This window comes from Bubalus bubalis, chromosome 24 (assembly GCF_019923935.1).
Source record: "Bubalus bubalis isolate 160015118507 breed Murrah chromosome 24, NDDB_SH_1, whole genome shotgun sequence".
Lineage (NCBI taxonomy): Eukaryota > Metazoa > Chordata > Mammalia > Artiodactyla > Bovidae > Bubalus > Bubalus bubalis.
The window spans coordinates 41,339,056-41,352,183 of NC_059180.1; the positions used below are offsets into that span (position 1 = coordinate 41,339,056).

A 13,128-nucleotide genomic window follows, 5' to 3' on the forward strand; every position below is an offset into this window, starting at 1 on the left:
TCTGTCTCCCCACGCAGAAGTCCCAGCCCAGCAGCTCCCTCACACTCTCGCTTACCCCCCTCCCCCACCACCTACTCCAGCCACAGCCTCCAGCTGCGCAGACCACCCTGGGCGGCCCCACTGCGGTGCCCAACACGGGAAGGCTGGCAGGTCCCCACGCAGGGCAGAGGGGGCCGGCCCTGACTTCCGGAGGCTTCTGCCCTGATCAGGTCGAGGGTGGCCAGCGAGGGCAGGTGGGGGGCCAGGGAGACCGAGAGGGGAGCCGATGAGAGGGGTGGGGAGGGACCCCGTGCAGCGGGCGGCAAACTCCGGGGGTGCACGGGAGGGAGGGGTGTGGAGAAGCGGGAGACAGGGCAGCTGCCGGGCGGTGCGGAGCCACCCAGGGACAGAGTGCAGGCTGCGCTCAGGGGGTTAGGAGGTTAGACCCTCGGAGAGTGTAGTGGGGCTCTGGGGGCGGGGGTACGGGGCAGGGGCGCGGCACTCACCTGGGGAAGGCGCTGCCTGCGGGCCCCTGCGGACGCGCACCCGCTGTGCTGGCTCCAGACTCCGAGCTGCGCTCTGGGGCTCGGGGCACGCGGGCGGGGAGGCGGGGCGGGGCGAGCGTTGGAGGGAAGTAGGGGTGCCTGGGCGGGGCTGGGGCGGGGTGGGGGCGGGCACTCGGCTCCCTGCGGCCCCGCGCCAGTCTGTCCTCTGCCCCCTTTTTCCCTGAGGTCTACGCAGCTCGCCCACAACCCTTGTCCCGTCGGTGGCGGCAACTCTGATGACGGTGGCGTCTTCACCTCGTTCTCTTAGGTCTGCTGGGGCGGCAGACCGGAGCTTGGGGGTCGGAGGGGACTCAAAGTGCCCTTCTGAAAGTCTGAGGAGGATGGAAAAAGGGCAGGAGGCTGACTCTGAGAGATGGAGTGGGGCCGTGTCCCAGAGATGGGTGTCAGGACGGCTGGCTGGGAGGTCCACTCTGGGGTCTCCCCTTAGCAGGCGCCAGAGCCACCTGAACGCGGGCATCAGAGCAGAGCTGTCCCCCTGCCGAGGCCCCTGCGGCCTAGTGCACAAGGCCTTCTGGATGGAGCCAGGTGGCAAGGCAGGGCTGGACAGCATCTCCTGCTTGGCTGGCACTCTCATGTGGCCTGTTGCACACTCAGCAGATTCACACACCCCGTCTGGACGTGTTCAGGTGGGAGACACGGAGTTCCTGCGTCCCCAGGGGCCACGGCTGCACGGGCTGGTGCAGACGGCACTTAGCACGAAACAGACGAGACCATACTCTGAGCGCCGAGGCCGGCAGGGAGACGGGCGACAAACCAAAAGTGACTTAACAGAGGTACTTTTAGACTGTCATCAATGGAGAGGATCAGGGTGACGGGAAAGGGCAGTGGGGACAGGAAGGCCAGGGAAAGCATCTCTGAGGCTCACTGTCCTGTGTGCAGGGGCGCGCACAAGGGCGGGGCCCGGCACACAGCAGAGATGGGCCCTGTGGGTGGGCGGGTGCTTGGTCAGTTACACCTAGCAGGCTGCGATGCCCACACACCTTAACACCCAGGAGGGCGTCACCTGGGCTCTCAGAAGGAGAGGAGATGCCCAGAGAGGCGGTGTGTCTCTTCCCTGTGCCCCGCTTCTGGCAGGTGTCCCCTGGCCTCTGAGCCCCAGGAGGTTAGCTGAGGTGAAGCCTGGGGACACTCTGCAGAGGTTACTCCAGCCTCAGCCAGGAGCCATGGCAACGGGACAGTGCCCGAGGCGCCCCCCACGGATGATCTCGACCCCTCTCACGGGGCCCACCCTCGCTGGAGCTCTGCTCTGGGCTGCCATCTCCCTCTGCAGAGTCTGAGGCCAGTGGCTGCTGGACAGGACGTCCCCCTCCAGCCACCCTGCCCCGCCCCTGCTCGGGCACCAGGGCTGAGGCGCCCCATGACTATTCAGAGGCATCGGAGGCTGACTCCAGTTCACCTGGAGCCACCCCACAGCTGGGTGGGTCCTGGGGGCCAGGAGGCCCTCCTCCCTGCGCCATGCTTCTTCCCGCCGCGGAGCCTTTCCCGGGCCGGCCCACCTCCCTCTCCCCACCTGTAGCTGGAACGCCCCCTCCTTCAGGAGGCCCCTGGCCGCTCCGCTCCACGCTGCCTGTTTGTCCCTCGGCTTCCAGCAGCTCCCAGACCACACCCCCTTGGCAGCGTCTGTCCTGGTTGAGAAGGTGTGAGTGCTGGTGAGTGAGCGACTGCAGGTGCCGCTGTGTGCGCTGCCTTCGGCCATGGTCTCAGGCTTCCGTCCGTGCTTTGTTAAGAAGCAATTTCCCAGACGTCAGGGTGGGACGTGGGGTGCAGCAGCTTCACCCCAGGGCTTAATGCTCTGGTCTCTGCTTGGACACCCCACTGGCTGTGGCCAGATGTCCAGACAGCCTGCCGGGTTCTCTGTGGCCTCAGCTTCCCCAGGGGAGGATGGGCTGCGTCCCTGGGGCAGGGAGAGGCTGCCCTCCCTTCTCTCCCCACAGACGCGAGAGCTCTGCGGGGCTCTGTGTTGCATTTCCACATTTAGTGTGTTCTGGTGACGGCGCATTCAGAGTCCATTTGAGTCGCTTAATTTCCCACTTGGAGGCAAGTCAGAAAGAGCAGATTTGTCTCGATTTGTTCACAGCAACCAACTTTTACATCAATTAAAAAGTCACCAGATGCCAAAGGAGCGCTCTTTTCTAATATGTTAGAATTTAGTGATTCATCAGTTTATTTCATTTCATTTACATCTGAGAGTCAAATGGCGTTTGAAAGCAGATTTCCCCACCAGACGAAAAGTCATCAGTAAGTTGGCAAAAAAGCATGAAGCCCCCACTGCACCATCCCAGCAGCGAGTTGCGGGGCTGGGACTCGGGATGGAGCCCGCTCATCCTGTCTCAGCATCTGAGCCCCCAGCCATGAGCCGCTGCCAGGCTCCCAAACGCCTCGTCCTCAGCCGGGGGAACAGAGGAGGAACAGCACTTCTGGGTCACGGTGAGGCTCGGCCACTGGCCTGCCGTCCACTGCCTAAGCAACAGCCCCTCTCAGCTCCCGCCCTTCGAGAACACAGGGCCAGCATCACTAGAAATTCTGATTTTTTATTAAAAATAGTTATTTATTTGGCTGTGCTGGGTGTAGGTTGCGGCATGCAGGATCTAGCTCCCTGACCAGGGATTGAACCTGGGCCCCCTGCGTTGGGAGCGCAGAGTTCTAGCCACTGGACCACCAGGGAAGTCCCAGAACTTCTGATTTTTTTCAAGAGAAAAATTGTTGCATTCTTTGCCCGGATCCACACAGGCCATCAGCAAACTCCACCCATGACATCCACCACGCCTCCCAGCACACCCAGGGCCTTGTCTTGGCCCCGTGGCTGCCCCGACACCAGGGTGCTGGCCACCCTACCTTCAAGCAAACCGCTTGGCCCACGGAGCAGTGTGGGCCCCAGGGCCGTCCGGACCCCAGACCACAGCCCAGATTCCTCGCGGCGGCCCAGGTAGGGGTGCAGCTGGGGAACCCTGCCTCTGCCCTGGCCAGCTGCGGACCCAGGCCAGTGGTCTCCTTTGAGCGCTGCTTCCTCGTCTGTAAAGGGCAACAGTGAAAACATGGAAAACGAGCCACCGCAGTGCCGGCTGTGATGGGCAGGTTCGCGCTCACTCAGCTGCTCAGCCACCGCGGGCGCAGGTGTGGGCCTGGTGCCTGCGCTTATATCTGCGTCAGGTGGCTTTAGGGACAGACGCCCTCGCTCAGGTGGGCCTCATCCACCTGGAGGCCTCAGGAGCAAGACTGGGGCCTCCCAGGAAGGGATCGCTGCGGGGTCAAAGGCTATACCCACGGGGACGCTGCCTGCATACCGAGTCACGTCCCAGGGGCCTGGGGACCCCACAGGGACCACGGTCACCCCCGCCCCAGAGCCCCTGCAGGTGATCTGGCGCCTAGCCCCGCCGCCTATGGGCCACAGGATGCGCCCAAGCTGATGTCACGCCCAGCGGCCTGGGATCCTGGCGGCCGTGGGACCAGCTCTGTGCCCAGAGGTCTGAACCGCCGCTGGGCTCCAAACACCGAGGCCACCGCCCCTTAGATGGTGGCGAAATCTGACCCAATTCCGACAGAGCCCGCGCGGTGGCCAGGCCCCAGCGGCAGGAGCAGAGCATGCAACTCTCATGACACCTGGGGGCTGGCGTGGGGGCTGGGGTGGGCCGGGCCCCCAAGGCTGAAGCCGGGCTCACCAGGTGCCTGGAGGGACCCGACTTCAAGCACTGTTCGCAGGCCTCAGCCGTGCCTATGGCCGAGGGCTGGGGACACAGGGAGGCCTGGCAGGCAGCGCCCTGCCGCGGTCACTGCAGCTGCAGCAAGGAGTAGCACGCCAGGGCTGAAACAGGAGCCCGCCCCCCGGGGTCTGCAGGCCAGAGGTGGCAGCAGGGGTGGCCAGGGCCGCACCCGCTCCTCAGGCCGGGGACCCTCCCGCCTCTGTCCTGGCGCTCCCTCACCCCCGTCTGCTTCTGCTCCATCCATGGCTGCCTCTCTGCGTGTCCAAGTTCCCTCTGCTCACAAGGACACTAGTCACTGGACGGGAGCTGCCCTCATGGCCTCGACTCAGTCACACCTACAAGCCTCTATTTCCACATAGCGTCCCGCCGGCAGTTACTGGGGGGGAGACTTAGACACACCTCTGGGGGGGACACAAGTCCATGGTCCTCCCGCACCACCCACTTCTAGAACCAGCGCTGGATTCAGCCCCAGACCTCCGGCTGTGGTGATCACTGCTTATGAGCAACGCCTCCCCGGGCTCAGGGCTGGTCCCCTTGGTACCTTTGTGAGGGACCACCTGGAGCATCAGTGGGGCAGGACAGCTGACCCTGGTGCAGACAGAGCCCACCCAGCTCCACTTGCCCCAGAGCAAGGGGCACCCCGAGACACTCTCCCAAGCACCGGGCTGGCTTTGCTGTCCACTGCATAAGAGCCAGGCCCTGGGCCTGTGGCTGAGAGTGATCAGGCGTCCATGCCAGGCCACAGCAGGGCCCTGGGAAGGCTCCTCTGGGTGGTTGGGCAGAGGAGACTGTGGGCCTCTGCAGAGAGCACCCAGGGCCCAGCAAAGGCACGTGTCCACTGCAGGGCAGGGGCCCCACGCAAGAAGCAGCTCCTGTTGAGGATCAGCGCACACACAGGAGTGGCAGCAGGCACACCAGCACTCTGAGGACGAGAAATGAAACAGCGGAACGAGTCAGAAGAGATCAGGCAATCAGCATAAAGTGATTCAACTGACGACAGCGGAAGTGAAAACCAACAGCATGGAAAGAGGCAGGGGATTCGGAAAATAACCAGACAGAACCTTCCGAATGAGAAGTGCGGTTAGAGGTACAAAACTCTCCTCCACACAGCAACTTGCATGTGGAGGCGGGCCTGAGGAATCACCCAGGCACTGGCTGTGTCCCCCTGCCCCCTACCCGCCCCATCCCACAGGGGGACGGGGTGCAGAGACTGGGCTTTCCACTGAAGATGCAGGCCGGGCCATGCGTGTAGCATGAAGGCACTGACCTGACACAGGGGGGCTGGGAAACACACAGCTGGGGCCCCCAGAGCCTGCTGCCCGGCGCCCACATCTGTGCCTCCGGTGTGAGACACGATTGTAAAGGCCCCAGCCCAGTAGCGCTCCCCAAATGCCAGAGCCCCCTGACTGGGATCCCCTCTTGGTCAGGGGCTTTGGGCTTCAGGTAGAAAATGTTCAAAGGCACCAAGAACCTGGCCCTGCCTGTGCGCTCACGTGGACTCTCTCAACATCAAACCGACACAGTGATAACCAGCTGAAAAGACAAATTAAAGGCATTAGGACAAATTAGAGGCTCTCAACGGGTCTGGGAGAAAATGGGCGGGGGTGGGGCCTGGTCTGAGCTGGAGTGGCTCAGTAGGGGGTTGTGGGGGGAGCACAGACCCAGGTCAAGGGCCCCCACCTCACCTCCCCCCCAACCCTCAATTGCTCCCCACTGCCCTCTGCTCTGCCCTCTTCCTGGGACCCCCAATCCCCCTGCTGTGTTCCCTCCGCCTGTCCGGGGCCCACCCAGCTCTCCCTTTTCTCCGAGGTGGGGGCAGCTTGTGGGGCTGCAGGAGCAGAGGGAAGGCACCCAGATGCCGGGACCCCCATCTCCTCCCCTGGGAGGAGGCAGCCCCCAACTCGACCCTCCCTGCGTCAGGCGGTCTCCAGGCAGGGGCTGCACCGACCCCTCGTCGCTCTGCGGCGGGACCCCACCCAGACAGGCGCTGCGGGGAAAGTCGCGAGCTGAAGGGGCCTCCGCGCATCCATCGGCCTCTGGCGCCACCGCCTGGGCACCGCGGTCACTGCGGGCGGGGCGGGGCGGGGCGCGGCAGGGGCGCCGCTGGGCTTCTGGAGCGAGGCGAGTGAGGGGTGACCAGAGTCTGCCTACGGTCCCCAGTGCCACCTGTGGCCGGGCCAGGTTCCTACCAGGTCACCATGTGGCCACAGCTGGTCACCCAACCTCTCTGAGCCTCAGCATCCTCCTCAAAAATCCGGGATCATAATTACTGCCCCTCTGGTCCCCTCCTCTGGAAGTTTCCAGGAGAGCCCTGCCCCTTCCCTGAGCCTGGACTGGGGTCCTTGCGGCCCCTCGGTTGGGTGACCCCTCCCCAGTGTTTCCCCGAGCTCTCCCTGGGGACAGCCTTCCATGGGGCACCCTTCTCAGGGATTAGTGTCAGAGGCCTCAGGGCTGTGTGGTGGCCCGAATGGAACAGGGGAGGGGGCGCACCTCTCCCCACTCCTCGGGGACCTGCCTGAGGGCCTGAGTCCACTGGTCCATGGCCAGGCGGTGGCCCCTCCCGCAGGGGGACCACCATCCTGCACGGGGGCCAGCTGGTGCCCAGTCACCTGGGTGCTGGGCATACCCATTTGATACCCGTTTGATGGGGGCCAAGCCCAAGGGTGGCCCCCACACCCCCTGGGGCTCCTGGTAGCACTGAGACCCTGTCTGGTTTGAGGCTCCCAACCGGGGGCAACCTCTCCTCGGCTACCTCCTCTTGCCCAGCCCCCTAACCCTGTCCCTCCATGAGACAGATCAGGTCCCACTCTGAGCCTGTACTCTCAGTGGGCCACAGCACAGCACCACGCAGGGCTCCCTGATCCTCCGGCACCCTTCAGCCTCTGTGAATCCCTGCAAACAAAGCTGGCAGTGGCCACTGGGAGGTGTGAGCAGCTCACAAATGCTCCTGACGCAGCCCCAGCGCCTCAGGGCCCTGCGACCGAGGCTGAGACGTGGGGCTGGGGCACGGGTCTCTGCTTGTGGCGCCTCTTCTCTGATGGACGATGAAGATTTCCCACCCTGGATTGAGAACCGGGAGTTTCAGGCCAGCTGACCGCCCCGGCCGTCTGGAGGGCCCAGAGAAGCTGGTTGCGGTCCCTGCTCTGGTGGGGCAGCAGTGAACCCTGTGGGCTGTGGGGGCCTCCTGCCACCCCCGTCCGCCCTCTGTTGGCTTTGCTGCCTGGGCGAGGGGCCAGCCTGGCTGCCCCGCACCCTCCAGCAGCTGGCTGGCAACTCTCCGGGCGGCCGGTGCCTCTGCTCAGCTGGGCCGGCCACACCTGCCACAGCAGCTGGTTCAAAATCCCCGAGTCCTGAAAACCGGCCCCACTTGGCCAGGCCAGGGAGTCCTTGGCCCTGACGGTTGGCCTGTCCTTTGCTGAACTGGCTGGCAGGGACTGAGGCCAGGCAGGCCGGCAGACAGCCCCAGGGCCCGGAGAGGCCAGGGGATCCAGGCTGGGCAGGCTGTGCAGACCCTGGGCCTCTGGGCAGAGTGGACCTGTCCCCACGGCAGGGCTGGGTCTTGGGGGCCTGCAGATTCATGTGTCAGCAGAAAGGCCTGGAAACATTTAAGCAAGAGTCTGGGCACCCTGGCCACCTCGGACCAGAAGGCGGAGGTCTGGGCACTGTCCCTCCAAGACAAGGTGGCCAGTGGGGAGGCTTCAGCCCACAGTCACAATGGGTACCTCAGGACCTACATGGCTCAGAGAGAAGGGGCCAGCTTTATGGCAGCCCCTTGGCTGGAGCTTGGTGTCTAGGCTGCTCCCAGGCCTGGGGTGAAACCCACTGTCCCTTGCTTGGGGACCCCTGAATATCAGGCATGGGAAGTGAGACCAGGCACCGCAGGAGTGAAGGACAAGCCTGGGCCGCTGACACCTCGAGTGCCGATGGGGTCCTGCCGTGTTCTGGGGCGCCCACAATGACCCTGTGGCCCCCACGCAGGGCAGCCCCTCTCACCTCTATCCGCCAGGCCTGCCCCACCGAGGCCCCCAGCCTCCATCTTGCCCCCTGCCCTGCCCACCTCCACTCAGCCTTGGGGAGAGGGTGGGGGATTCCATGCGCTGCCCAGAGGGTTAGTGGAAGGGGTTCTTCCTACATCCTGGGCTGCAGATGGCTGCTGATCAGAGATTCAGACCTGGAGCAGGGGAGGCCGAGGGATAGTTTCAAGTGGGTAACAGGATCCCTGGGCCATGGGAGGGGGTGGGCAGCCATGTCCATGCTGCCCCCCACCCAGGGGAGTCCTGGTGTCGCACCTGGGGACTGGGGGCTCGGCAGGATGCTCCCCTCCTCCGCCCCGACCCATCGTCTCCAAGCATCTGCAGCCGCTGTAACCAACCCCCAGGGGGGCGGGGGGCAGCCTGGGCTCTGCTCTCCTGGCTGTCCAACCTCCGGCCCAGCTGTTGCTGGGAGGCTGTGTCTGTCCCAGGGACTAACAGCTGCAGCCCCGGAAGCCCCCCACCCTCCCCAGAGCAGGTGTGCCCCCCATAGCCCAGCCCAGCCTGCCAAGGGCTGGTCCCAGGGGTACAGGAGGCCCCACACCCTCATCTGTTCGGTCTTGGAGGGGCCCTGGGCTGGGACTGGCATTCAGGGTGCTTGGGCCTGTGGTAGCAGAGGCCAGGCCCCCAGTGGCCAGCCTGTGGGCTATGACCAGTGCCAGGAGTGGGTCCTGCCACGTGTGCACACCAACACCTCAAGGCCAGCCATGAAAACGCACACAGGTGTCTTGTCCAAGGTCCCCGGGGCAGAGAGCAGGAGGTGCCCCGAGGCCCCCTGAGTGAGCAGCAGTGAGCAGCCCTGGGAGCCCGCCCCCCGTCCTCTGCCCAGGCTCAGCCAGGGCCCTGCCCTGTGCCACTGCCCACCCTTGGGGCCCAGCACCCGCAGTGTGCTCCCCAATCTGTTCCAGGACAAGGGGCCCCTGAGCCGTAGAGGCCACTTGTGAACATTGGTTGAGGGCGCTCCCTCTGCCTGGGATGCTTCTAGCAAACTCTTCCTTGCTCCTTGCAGCACGGCCGCCTGTATCTCGGGCCTTCTGAGGCCACAGTGGGAGGAGCTTAAGGCTTCAAACCAGGGCCCAACTTGGGGATCCCATTCCCCCACCCCACACCAGCGCACTGACTCCCCGCCCCGACACCCTACCTCTGCCCGGCACTTCATCTTTGACCCTCGGAACCCCCAGCACACCCTCCCAGAGCAAAGCATGACTCCTGCATACAACGGGGCCTGGGACAGTTGCAGGCAGGTGGCCCTGCTTCACAGAGGAAGACCGGGACTCAGCGAGGGGTCTTGTCCCACAGGCAGACACAAGCTGCCCCTCGTAGCACTGGTGCCTTGACTGGGTTGAATAGTGTCCCCCAGATTCACGTGCATCTGGACCCCCGGCTGTGGCCCTGTTTGCAGGGGTGGTTAAGTCACGGTGAGGCCGGGCTGGGCCGAGGGGGCGCCAGTATCACCAAGTCACTGATGTCACGAGCAGGGCTCATCCTGGACAGACGAGGCCGCAGACCGGGGGCTGCAGAGGCCTCCAGGAGCTGGAGCCTCGGGGGGACTGAGTGAGTGGGGCCTGCCCACACCCTGACTACAGTCCTGGCCTCTGGACTGAGAGGGGTCCCTCCCTGCTGCTTTAAGTCCTGTTTGTGAACATTGTACAGTGGCCGGCCCCAGGATACCAGCACAGGCCTGTCCCTGGACGTGGCGGGCGGGGGCAGGGCTTCCTGGCTGTGGCCCAGTTGTGCTTCAGTGCCTGGTGCTCTGGGGTGCCCAGCAGGCCCCCCTCTGGATGGTCCACCAGCCCGCCTGTCTCTGCCTCGTCCCCAGGACCCTCACCTGGGCACAGCTCGTGGTGGTGGCTCCTGACGGGGGAGGCGGGCCTCCACAGCCCTCGTGCGTGGGCAGCACCACCTGACCTGTACACTGGGTTTAAATGTATGTTGTCAACTGAACTGCTCATTCTGGGGGCAGGAACCCGGATCAGGACCAGCCCTGCTGTGGAAGGGGCCCTTGGGATGTCAGGGCTCTGAGATCGAGGCTCACCTGTGTGGGCTCCAGCCACACCTGGTGGAGCTGCCTCATGTGCAGACAGGTGTATTTCCACTCACCCCGGAGCCTGGAGGCCTCTGTTGCACGTGGGGGCTGTAAATCTTCATCTCTGTTGAGCCCCAGGTAGTGGGTGGGAGGATAGAACAGGTGGACCACACACGGGGCCTGAGGACAGCGAGCAGGCCAAGGGACCTGGAGGGGTGGCTCCTGGCACTACAGCAGGGCTGGGCAGCATGGCCCCGGGCATCAGGCCCTCGTCCTGCTCCGTCACCCCACAGAGAGAGGCTGTGATCCCCCTGACGTCCACCTCTCCTCCGCAGGACTGTCCCCTCTCCAACAGGACTGACCCCCAGGCACAAAGCAGGAGCCCCCACCGGGGGGAGCATACAGGGTGATTTATCTGGGCTTCCAGGATTGAGGAGGGTGGCATCAGCCCCTAGGTGGGTACAGTTCTGGGGAGGAGGGGAGACCCTTTTCTCCTGGGGCAGGGACTACGGGGGGCTGGGGGTGGGCTGGACCTCTCCGGCCAGCACCGTCAGACCCCCAGGCTGCCTGGAGGGATGTGCTGGGAAGGTCAGGAAGTCATTTCTGCAGGAGTATGTGCAGGGCTTGATTAGTGATGTCTGCCCGGGCACCACAATGAGCAGTGATGCTATGCTGGTGTTTGCTGCCTGGCTGAGACGGAGCGGGAGATCCAGACAGCCTCTGATGATCCTTCCAAACCAGCTGCCAGCCTGGGAGTGCTGGGGCCTCGAAACAGCGCCAGACGCCCCCTGGGAGCTATCTCTTCCAGGCCAACTTCAGGCGTTCCAGCCTGGAGTGGGCTGTCCAGAACCCCAGGTCTCCAGGTGAGTCCAGGGCTGCCTGGCAAGACAAGGAGGGAGTGGGCACACCAGCTCCCCTGGCTGGTCCCCTCCTGACCCTCCAGGAAAGGAGGCCCGGGCCAGACATGTCTGGTCAGGCAGACAGGGTCCCCAAGCCGCTTCCGGGCCCCTGGCGCCCCTAGTATCGGTTTCTGCAGCCCCTCCTCAGCACTCAATCCATCAGCAGCCTTCGGCGCAGGCCCGGAGCGAGCGGCTCGTGGCTGTAGGCAGGTGATTTATCCGGGCTTTGTTTCTCCCCAGCATCTTCAAACCAACATCTGACGGTTTTATTTCTGCGGGGCGGCTCCGCGCGGTCTGCGTTTCCCATCTCCGGGATCGTGCACTTCTGAGCACGGCTGAAGCCATGCATGTTTCTTTTATCGCTTCTCCCCAAGCAGGAGTTTAATAATCCAGCCGCAGGCTCGAGGCAGCTCTGCACAGACCTCTCTTCTTTTCCAGACCCCCATGTGCATGTGCCGGCTGGCTGCAAAGCATGTTTTCCCTCGAAAGACGTGGCTTTGCTATTAAGCTCTTCATTTCAGCTAGATGACTCTACCATTCCTCGTGTGGGCCCAGCTGCCCGGGGCCAGCAGCAGCTCCCCAGGGCTGGACCGGCACCCACGGCAGGTCAGCCCCGAAACGCCTGCCCGAATCTCAGCCCAGATGCTTGGGCCACACTTTCGAGCCGGACGCTAGGAAGCAAAGCTGGGCCTCACGTTGGCCCCTCCCTTGGGCACCTCCCTACCCTGGAAGACAGCCCCCAGGGTGGCAGCCACCTCTTGGGACTCTTGGGTCTGGCCTGGCCAGTGTCCACTAGCGCTCATTAAGCATCTATTGTGTGCCCTGGCTTGGCTTGTCCATCTCTAAGCTTGACACTTGTGGCCTTCCCCTCATAAGGAGGGGTGCGAGGCTCAGAGAGGCAGTTACTCAACAAATTCTTAGAGCGCTCCTGTGCACCATTGGAAGGCCTCCACGAAATGTGCCCCGTTCTCTTCACCACAATCCAACACGTGTATGACTATTGGCCATTCCCCAGATAAGGGAACAGAGGCCCAGACAGGCTGAGCACCCACATGGCAACCAGAGGTGGCAGGTGGGCAACTGGGCTGTCCCCTCCCCCTGCTCTGCTGTGTGTGCATTGGGGGAGGGGTTCTGATGAAGAGGAGGGGTCCAGGGGCAACTTCAGGAAAATCTACTGACTGAGGAGGCTTGGGGGTACCCTCCTGGCCCAGACACGGAGGGGCCTGGGTGGGGCAGGCCGGGCACGTGCTGCCTCGGGGGGGCAGGGAGGGCTGAGGGACTGTCCCCCTTGTGGGTCCCACACCCTTGAGGCCCTCCCTGTCTCATGACAGACTTGGCTAATTGCCATCAAAACTGGATTGTAAAGCTCAGAGCTGCAGGCCCTGTGTTCCCAGGCTCACCCAGCCCTTCTCAACACCTTAATTTAAACTGCCCTGCCCAGCAACCCCCACCCTGGACAGAATCCATGGCTGGGGACCAGGCTGGGTCTCCTCTCCCCACCTGAGTCCTGGGGCTGGCAGAGTGGACGGCTGGCCTTGGGGGAGCTGGGCCCCTGGAGGACCCCCTAGGTCATGGGGACCCAGGAGGTGCGGGGTCAGGTACAGGTCCCGGGCAGCCAAGGTTATCAGGATGACACGATGCGGACACCCCTGGCCCCGACAAGAAGCAGCGGCTGCAGCTGGTCTGGCCCCCGACAGCCCCAGGCACCCCGCTGCACCGATGCAGGGTCCCGGACCCTGTGCCACTGGTGGGCGTGCCTCCTACCACCAGCCCATACCCAGACCTGGGTGCCCAGTGCAGAGGAGACATGTGCGGGTGGTCAGGAGCCTCAGGAGAGGCCGAGGGTGGCCCCAAGCTCTGGGCCCTCTGTGTGTGCCCAGCCAGGTCCCCCAGATGGTGGTACTAGGCTTCCGCCTCAGACACAGC

The 13,128-nt window shown here is 64.1% G+C and overlaps 1 non-coding gene across 1 annotated transcript; it reads right to left on the reverse strand.

The window, feature by feature from the left end:
- Positions 1 to 3,137: 3,137 nt before the first annotated feature.
- Positions 3,138 to 3,210, reverse strand: TRNAG-CCC. Its single transcript has one exon. It is a non-coding gene; the product is annotated as a tRNA-Gly (tRNA).
- Positions 3,211 to 13,128: the final 9,918 nt, after the last annotated feature.